This window comes from Sorex fumeus, unplaced genomic scaffold, assembly GCF_029834395.1.
Source record: "Sorex fumeus unplaced genomic scaffold, SorFum_2.1 ptg000239l, whole genome shotgun sequence".
Taxonomy (NCBI): domain Eukaryota; kingdom Metazoa; phylum Chordata; class Mammalia; order Eulipotyphla; family Soricidae; genus Sorex; species Sorex fumeus.
The window spans coordinates 1,062,657-1,072,124 of record NW_026606296.1 but is presented as its reverse complement, the minus strand read 5'-3'; the positions used below and the strand labels follow the sequence as shown (position 1 = coordinate 1,072,124).

Here is a 9,468-nt window from a genome sequence, read left to right as displayed (position 1 = left end):
GGCATGTCTATGCCACCACCACCACTCAAGCATCTGGGGGTACTGAGACGTTCACAAGCACTTCAGAAAGGGTGTAGAGACCTGGCCAACCTCTCTGTACCTGATGTGCCAGTATGGGGCCTCCACGGGAGGCTTGGGGAACTGGAAGTCCCTTACCAGAGCATTGAAACAGCTGGGTTAGACCAGACCAGTGACTGACGGCCTGCTGAGCAGATACTCCAACTCTCTCTTGCACACCCATCCATGCTATGGGGTCTCTATCCCCTTCACTGAGTGATGCTGCTGGTCTCTTCTCAGAGCAATCAAAGCCCTGCACGCTAAGTCACTCTTGTCCTTTCCCATTCCCGCCATTTCTTCAATCAGATTAACCATGGTTTTTCTTCCTCATGACCCCAGAGAATGTAGATGTGGGTTTGGGGCATCATCCAGGCATGAGTAGATTTGCTTCTATGACTATTCCTTCTTTTCTGAGGAAATAACCTTTTGACTTTGTGAGTAAATAATAGAGTCACTCTCCTCATGTCCACATCTATCATCGGTCCTCCTCACTATACATTAGAAATTATAACCAGAGCATTGGAGCAGCCGGGCTAGACAAAACCAGTGCTTGTCCTCCTAAATACATACTAGAAAATGCATTTCTCTTTGGCAACCACATTTGGACATGTTTTGCTTACATATATAGCCTGTAAGAGTCAAGAGGGTTTGGGAGTTTCTTGTTCGCTGCACAGAGGTGGGAGCACAGTGAGAACTTATAGTCCCAACAAAGTGGGACTTGGTGCAATGCAAGGACTTCAGACACTCACTGGTGATAGATGTGACTAACCTGGGCATCTTCTGTGCACTGGTTTCAGCTAAGGAATTTAAGCTAAGTACAAATACCCCAAAGTGAATGCTGGGTTTGGGGCATAGACACCCACACGCCCCCCAAAAATGGCAATTTCAATACCATACCGTGGCTTACCACTTTGATTTTGCTTCTGTCTATGGAGCCAGTTACTAAGGAGCTGAACCCAATTCAGTAGGATGATACAATGTTGCCTCACAAAGAAAGATGAGGGGAGGAAGAGACTATATGCCATTTGGGCGTAAGGATTACTTAAACTCTAAATTTAAAGAACCAAAAGAAGACTTTGGGTAATCTTTGAACACCAAAAAAGTTCCTATTTCATAAATGAAATTTAGAGTTCTCAGGGAAATCCTGAATTGTATGTGAAAGAAAATAACATTGCTGATGGGAGAAAATTCTGGAAACTGAGACTTAAACCTTTCATAAGACATGTGCATTGATAAAGGATCATTTACAACTACCCTATCTCTCTGGATGATGGTAAGTCCCAAGAAACTTGTCACTAGAATGGACACCCAAGTTAGATATGCATAAACAACCTTATTCTGTGTACTATTATTTTCTTGATAGCCTCCTACAAGTGGTATCTCATCTCATCCCTCATTCATACCTTTTTGCTTTGGCTTAGGATGATATATAAGGTGACTGAGTGGGCCATGCTGTAAATATCTCCCATCTATAGGAGAAACACCTGACATGACACTTGTTTATTGCTCCTGTTTATCTCTTTTGTTATGAGGACATCTTAGCCAAGAACCTAAAAGGTCCATGTGAAAATGTTTTTTCTCTTTCTCCTTCTTTTGTTGCTGCTGTGATATATCGGCATCACACATCACCTCCGCCCACACACCCCACACAAACACACACATGCCAGCAAATGCCAGCAAGGGGCTGCTACCTGTGTGCTCTCCAGAGCTCACTCTTGTGTGAGCTGTGGGCCTCAGAACACAGTGGCTGGAGTTCCTGCATTCACAACTCCCATGTCTTTTGATAATGAATAATGAATACACAGCAAGTTTGTTTGTTCATAATCATTTTCACCCTGTGATATGATTCTGACATTTAGTGGTCCCCTTACATTTTTCCAGTATTCTTTACCTGCCTAGAAAAGACATCTCTGACATCAGAGACAACCAACATTGCTATGCACAGAGAAGCCCACATTCCTCATTCTTAATCTCCTACAAAGAATGTAAAGGGCAAAGTATAATGATGGGTTATAATGGCAAAGACTATTTCAAGGCAGATTATGAAGTTCTGCAGTCCCATAGCCACTGCCTACACTGCCTGCCATTCCCAGGTTCGCTTTTGGGAAACAATACCAAGTTTCCTTCAACAACACAATCGCCATTGCTTTGCAGAGGAAATGAAAACCTTGGGTTTTGCAACAAGGAAATTTTCCATCAACTGGCTGGGACTCAGCTCCTCCATTAGTACTTCGTAAACCAGTAGGAGGAAACACATGGGAAAGAACTGGGACACGGTGTTAATGACGACCAAATAGCTCCAAGCTTTGGAGAGGCTGATGTTTCCTTTGCTGTAGATGTGGACCTGCTCTCAGATGTCACTGATGATGGTGACAAGCAGTCTTATCATGATGTATGGCAAGCATACTCTTCTTGCAATAGAACAGCATTTTCTCTCCTCTGGGGTACAGCAGACAGGAGGAAGGAGTGCTTGTACCGCTCCTTAATGAAGTTGTCAATGACAAACACTTCGTGTGTGAAACTAAAACAAACTTCAATTAAGTATAAGTACAAGTCGAGTAAATGTTATTTAGCTTATGATATTAAATAATTAATATATATTCTGCCCCTCTCAGAGAGCCCGGCAAGCTACCGAGAGTATCTCGCCCTCACGGCAAAGCCTGGCAAGCTCCCCATGATGTTTTCGATATGCCATACACTAACAAGTCTCACAATGTTACTGGGCCTGCTCGAGCAAATCGATGAACAACGGGAGGACAGTGACAGTGAAGTGACAGTGATATATAGTATATATATATATATATATATACTTAGTATTCAAATATATAAAATATATTCTCTAAATAACTAGTAAACTTACATGTGAAAATGATGTTCCATAGTACCATACAATGCTAAACACTTCAGTCATGATAAATTGCAGAAAATACTAAAAAATTATTAAAAACAAAATCGTCATTATTATCTTCCAAATATATTTAATATTTAGAAATTTTAAAACCGGTATGAAAGAACAAAAAAATACTTACCAATAGAGAATATAGAAATTTTTTAACAGCAAAAACTTCAATTTTGAAATTAGTTGAAGGTCAACCACATTCTTTTTTTGTGTGTGTATGAAGCACCAACTATTGCATTCACATTAAAAAGAATTTTGAAGTTGAAAATAATTTTAGTGATATAAATGACTTATAAGAGAAATTTCAATTCTCAAAATCCATTTATAAAATTATGTCAAGGGCAAAATAAAGCAATCCCTTCCCCCAACTACTCAGATGCAAAGGATCTTTCTACAACTTAATCCTACAAAATAAGGAAACAATTTGAACACCTTTACTAGAATCTCCAAGGTAATTTTATAAAGGGCGGTGGCATATCCCTCTTTAGTCATAAACTTAACTAAATAGGTCTTGTAATTTATCAGATTCTTTAAAGGAGTGTCCTATTTGTGTACTCGTTTGTCAAACACCATGTGTGATGCAAGTTTAAAGTGGTAGAAGCCAAAAAGGTAGAACATCAAGCACTTACCTAGGACACTACCAACCTAGGTTCTATCTCTCTGGGATCCCAAAGAAGCAGACTTTTGAGTTCAAAGTCAGGAATAAGTCTAAGTACCTCTTGGTTTATATATGAATATATACTAAAGAAAGCTTCTTCTTAAAAGGTGTAAACAGCTCTTCATTTTCATCCCCCAAGCTAAATTGGTCTTCTCCCCCACCCAGCTGAGCTGGTCTTCTCCCCCACCCAAGTCAGTTTATCTGCTGCTTCTCTAACCTGGGACTTGGATTTCTCCCTGCAAGCCCCCCAGGCGTCCTCTCAGACCTTGGGAGACAAAGCAACCCTGAGCCTCTGACTCTTCCTTTTCGTCCCCTAAACTAAGCTGGTCTCCCCCACCCAGGTCAGTTTATCTGTCGCTTGATCATTGTATAATTGAAACCCAAGCACAAAAATTTGTGCTACAACTGTACCTCATGGTGTCTCACTAATAAAAATTAATTTTAAAAAAAGGTATAAACAAAATCAAAAGTAAAAGGTTAAAAATACTTCAGATAAGCAGAGCAGAATATGCACAAACTTAATTCACATGTTTTTACTTTTGACTTTTATAGATGCGAGATGAAAAACAGAGGCCTGAAGAATCACTGTCCTCCCATTGTTCATCAATATGCTAGAGCAGGCCCAGTAAAGTCTCCATTGTGAAACTTATTGTTACTGTGTTTAGCATATTGAATATGTCATGGGTAGCTTGCCAGGCTTTGCCATGCAGGCGAGATACCCTCGGTAGCTTGCCGGGCTCTCCGAGAGGGGCAGAGGAATCAAACCGGACTCGGCCGTGCTGGCCACATGCAAGACAGATGCCCTACCACTGCATTGGTGGTATAGTGGCGAGCCCGAAGAATCATTAATTAATAAAGCTAGTAACTTCTTCTACAAATCAGCAAACCTCAGGGAACATGGACATTGAAGTTTGAAGTATAATAAAAGATTCAAATTGAGACTATAGGAGTTCTACTTACCTCTACTGTGAAAAAAATGCTGGAGACAGAGAGTCATTCGAAACCTTAACAAAACAAAAAATATCTATATGATCTACAAAGTTTTAAAGTTTATTCAAGCAATGAGAAATCTGGGGTAACCAGCAGCTCCCCATCTCTCCCAAAAGCTACTTTCAGAAGGAAAGAGCATAAAACTACTCGCCTGTGTAATGAGGGATCAGAGAGATATAAGGTAGGTAGAATAGGACACTAAAATTGCAAGGATTATATTAGTAATGCAAGATAGAAATAGTGTTAGAGATACAAATGCAAGTTCAGTTCACCCTCAACTACAAACACTTCGTGGTGTCCTTTGCTGGGAACTCTTAAGAAATCTGGGCAGCCCCAATGAAATCTTTCTTTTTCGAAATTCTGGTAAGGGCAGCCACCTTCACTACAGAGTCCTACCAGGAATATTCTCTCTTCATGACATCGAACTGGAGAAAGGCCCTAACCAGCGCCACAGGGATGTAGACTAAGACACAATACCAAAGGGTAAAAACAAGAGAACACTGCTAAACTGACTTGAGGGAAGAAACTCTAGGACTCACCGCTTACCCACTTACCGGGGCAGGGAAAGGTAGAATCTAAGGGCATGCAGAGGAAAGAAGGATCACAAGGACAACAAGTCCTGATACTCTGAGAAAACAGGTGTGGGGAGCTTGGATCCTACTTGGACATCTCACCTGTGCACAGACCGCTGCATACTCACAGCTAACAAGCAGCAGCAGAAACAAGCACACACCGGGAGCCCAGAGTGTAGGAAGAAAAATTTTTCAGGTACAGCAATGAGTAGGAAAACAGTGAGAAGTAGAGCTCCGAGCAGAATTTCAGCAACAAAGCTCCATCTTAATATTCAGGTTGCACTGAAGGAATGTGCACCAGCACTGTGCTAATGAAAACAGTATCTCAGAACCCGTTCAACGCTCCTAATCTGACTCAAATTTCCACACGAGTTTCTTGTCAAAAATAGTTTTAAAAAACATGTCATGGCCCAAATGAGCAACTATGTGAGAGCAGACACCTGCGGTTTTACAAGTGTTCTAGAAGTGAGACTTGAATTGTAAACCAGGATCTGCACCAACCCAGGGACCCTTCCCTCCAGGTATACCTGTGGCAGGGGGCATGACCTCTTGGGTTGCTGCAGATCATGCATCTGACAATTAATTTCCCTTTCATGCTGCACTGGACCCATATCTCAGCTTCCTTTACAGAACTCTTATGACTAAAGCCTGGCTACCTCAGCTGCATAAAGCCAGTAGTCTTCCATTCTATTCCAATCAAAATTCAACAAAATAACTGTGAACACAAGAATCTGTACAAACCTAATTTAAAAGAAAATATTGCCTGGATCAGTGTTAGAGGTCCCACATAACTCGCACAGGAGCACCAAAGTACTATACTTGAAAGAGGAAGATACTATACTTGAAGGGGGAAGAAGAGAACACTATTGACCAAGCTGAAACCTCAACAGGGAATACCCACATTAAGAATCTCTCTGATAAAGAATTCTGAGGTGAAGCTAAGAGGATGTTATTGAGCTCAAAGAAATAGTGGAATGGACATCCAATAAAATAGAGAGGATATGAAAGAAATGGTGGAAGGGGCAGTCAATATAATACAGAAAGAAATGAGAGCATAAATTTAAAAAAAGCTACAAACAGAATAGTCACTAATAAAAATTTTGGTAGATGAAATAAAAAACTCAGGGGATGCCCTCAACAGTAGAATGACAACTGCTGAAGACAGAATCAGTGAGCTTGAAGATGTGCTCCAGAAAACATAAAGGCAATAACAGAATATGGTAAAAAGACTTCAAAATAGCTCAATGGTGAGTAAGAGATATATGGAATGAGTTCAAGAGGCATAACATAAAAATCATCTGAGTACCAGAACAGGGAGGCAAGCCCAATTACTACCAATATTGGTAGTAACTGTTAATGACATCACTACTGAGAAGTTCCCAGAGCTGGAGAATGCAGGCTTCCAGATCCAAGAAGCCCGAAGGGTACCAGCTAAAAAAGACCCTAATAAAATGAATCAAAGAAACATAATGAGAACGACAAATAGCAAAGATAGAGACACAATACTGAAAGCAGCAAGATCAAAGAAGAAATCACATACAAAGGAGAACTTTTTAGATTTTCATCAGACTTATCAGACGAAACCCTCCGGGTCCAAAGATATTGGGATATAGTTAAAAAAAAGAACTCAATGAAATGATTTCCTCAGAATACTGTATCCAGCTAGACTCTCATTCAGATTTGAATGGTATACTACTTCATGAATTAATAACAGCTCAGGAATTTTGTAGATTTAAACCTTAAATGAAAAACTGAAGGGGCTAGTGTAACACAAAATAAAACCCCAAAATACAACAATCTTCTACAGAATGTTGACACAAAACCCAATGAAAATATTCTCTCTCATCGTCAATGGTTTAAGTGCACCAATAAAGAGTCACAAAGCTGAAAAATGGATTAAAAATCTAAATCTATCATTCTGCTGTCTATAAGCAAAACACAAACAGTCATAGTAAAAATAGACTCAAGGTCAAGGAAGGAAAATGAAATTTAAAGCAACCAATTTGTTCAAAAAAGCCAGGGTAGCCATACTAGCATCTGACAACATAAATTTTAGGATGAAAAAGATAAGAAGTGACAATAAAGGCCATTTCACAATCACTATCACCCCATTGTTCATCAATTTGCTCGAGCGGTCCCAGTATCGTCTCCATTCATTCCTGTCATATGCTAGTGTAGCCCGATGACATATTGGGGGCTCTTTCAGGATCAGAGGAATGAGGACCATCATTGTTATTGTTTTTGGCATATTGAGTATGCCACAGGTGGCTTGCCAGGCTCTGCCAAACGGGATACTCTCAATAGCTTGCCAGGCTCTCAGAGAGCAATGGATGCCTTGGGGGCAGCCTCTAATCACCTTTACAGGTGTTCCCAGTCAGTAATATATGTGAGAATGATACTCTCAGTAGCCTGCTGGGTTCTCTGAGAGCAAGAACTTGAGAATAAGAGGTCGTAAGGCCACAAATGCGGCCGCACGCTTCCGGGAGCTGGGTTTTATTTTATTTTATTTATTTATTTAATTTCACAATAATCAAGAAATATGTACATCAGGAAGAAATTACACTCATAAATTTATACATGCCCAAGAGGGGTCAGCAAAATGCTTAAAACAACTGCTAATAGACTTCAAGGAGGACACTGTTAGCAACAAAATAGTAGTCAGAAACTTCAGCACTGCCTTATCACCTCTTGATAGATCAATGAGACTAAAACTAAAAAAGTAAAATTTGATGGAAGAGAAAAATACTTTAATATTCAGAGCTGACAAACTACCTTAGTAATCTCCAGAACCAGTGAACAAAACCAGTGGCCCAAATCATTGTTTCTCACCCTTTCACTGACTACAACTCCCTTCGGACCTTGTTTCTTCTTGTGGCACCCCGTTCTATCAGTTGGTATTCTAACCTTGTCACAAGACTAGAGGCAAAAATCACCCATTTATATGATTTTAACCTGTGTTCCCCTTGTAACATCCTGGAGGGCCCTAGGAGTTATTTGATGCCTTGTTGAGTAATGCTGGTCTACAAAGTTCTGTCATTTACTCAATCTACTTAACAATCGTGGAATATACATATACATATACATATATGCACATACATATATGCACATACATATATGCACATACATATACATGTTTATAAGTATTATACTGCAATCACCAGGCAAGGAATGTAGGGGGGGGAAGAAGCAACAGACTAGAAGTATCATATGAGGTGGGGACTGGGCAGTGGCTTCCAGGGAACTGTTCTAACTATCCATTAAAACCATAAATGGTATTTACACTATTATAAGCATATCATCTGAATTATCATAATAATTTTAATTGGCTAACGTTCCCCACATTTAATTTTCTCAAAACTATGTTCCAGCGGAGCCGCCGCGGGCCCTCGCGGCCGCCGTACTTGGGCACGCCCGCGCATGCGCCCTGAGCCTCGTCTCGGCCGGGCTGGGCGAGTCGCCCCGACTCTGCTGCAGGCTCCTGGCCGGGCGCCGTCTGGGTTGTTCTGCTGGGGTCCGTCACCTCCTCCTAAGGATGCATCCCGACTTATCTCCACACTTGCACAACTGAAGAGTGCAACATCTTGATAAACTTGCTTGAGGAATGTCACAAAAATCACGGCTCTCTGAAATGTTTTGGTCATTGCAATGATCTTGATTGAGAGATGAGAAAAATGCTTGAAGAAAGAGTGCACGGAAAAGAGGATCAAGAGCAGGGAGCATGATAATGCGATGCGAAAGATACTATTTAATTCCCCAGAGGATTCTGAAAAATAAATTCTATTTTCACTGGTTGCCTTGGCTGAGAGAAGACCTAAAGCCTCTTGGTTGACAGCTGAAAGAAGCCTCTCATTTGGCCTCTAGAACCCTTTGCCGATCCGTAGACATAAGGCATGGAAAGATCCAGAAAAGCCTGGATTCTGACAATGTTTGCAGAGCCTTCAGTTCTCACCAGCAAACTTGACTTCCCACTTTCCCCCTTTCTCTCCACCAGGGAACACTGGAGTAACTTCTCTCCCTCAATAAAAGAACTGATTTTAATCATAAAACACACACACACACACACACACACACACACACACACACACAACACTATGTTCCAGCAGCATCCCTTTTACTTACCTCTTATGAAATAATTTGCATTTTTAAATAAATGGACCCAAGAAAAGTTCATTTGTTAACGGTCATACGATGACCAAAGAGCAGTTTATCTTAAACCCAAATTTGTACGATCAGAAAGATAGAACCAGGATAAAGCTGTGTAGCTGACCCCAGTTTGTTCTCCAGCATCGCAT

General features: G+C 40.7%; 1 pseudogene; it reads left to right on the top strand.

Annotated features, from left to right (window-relative positions):
* Nucleotides 1–8,708: 8,708 nt before the first annotated feature.
* LOC130018139 (COX assembly mitochondrial protein 2 homolog) lies at nucleotides 8,709–8,950 on the top strand (annotated as a pseudogene).
* The last annotated feature ends 518 nt before the right edge of the window (nucleotides 8,951–9,468 follow it).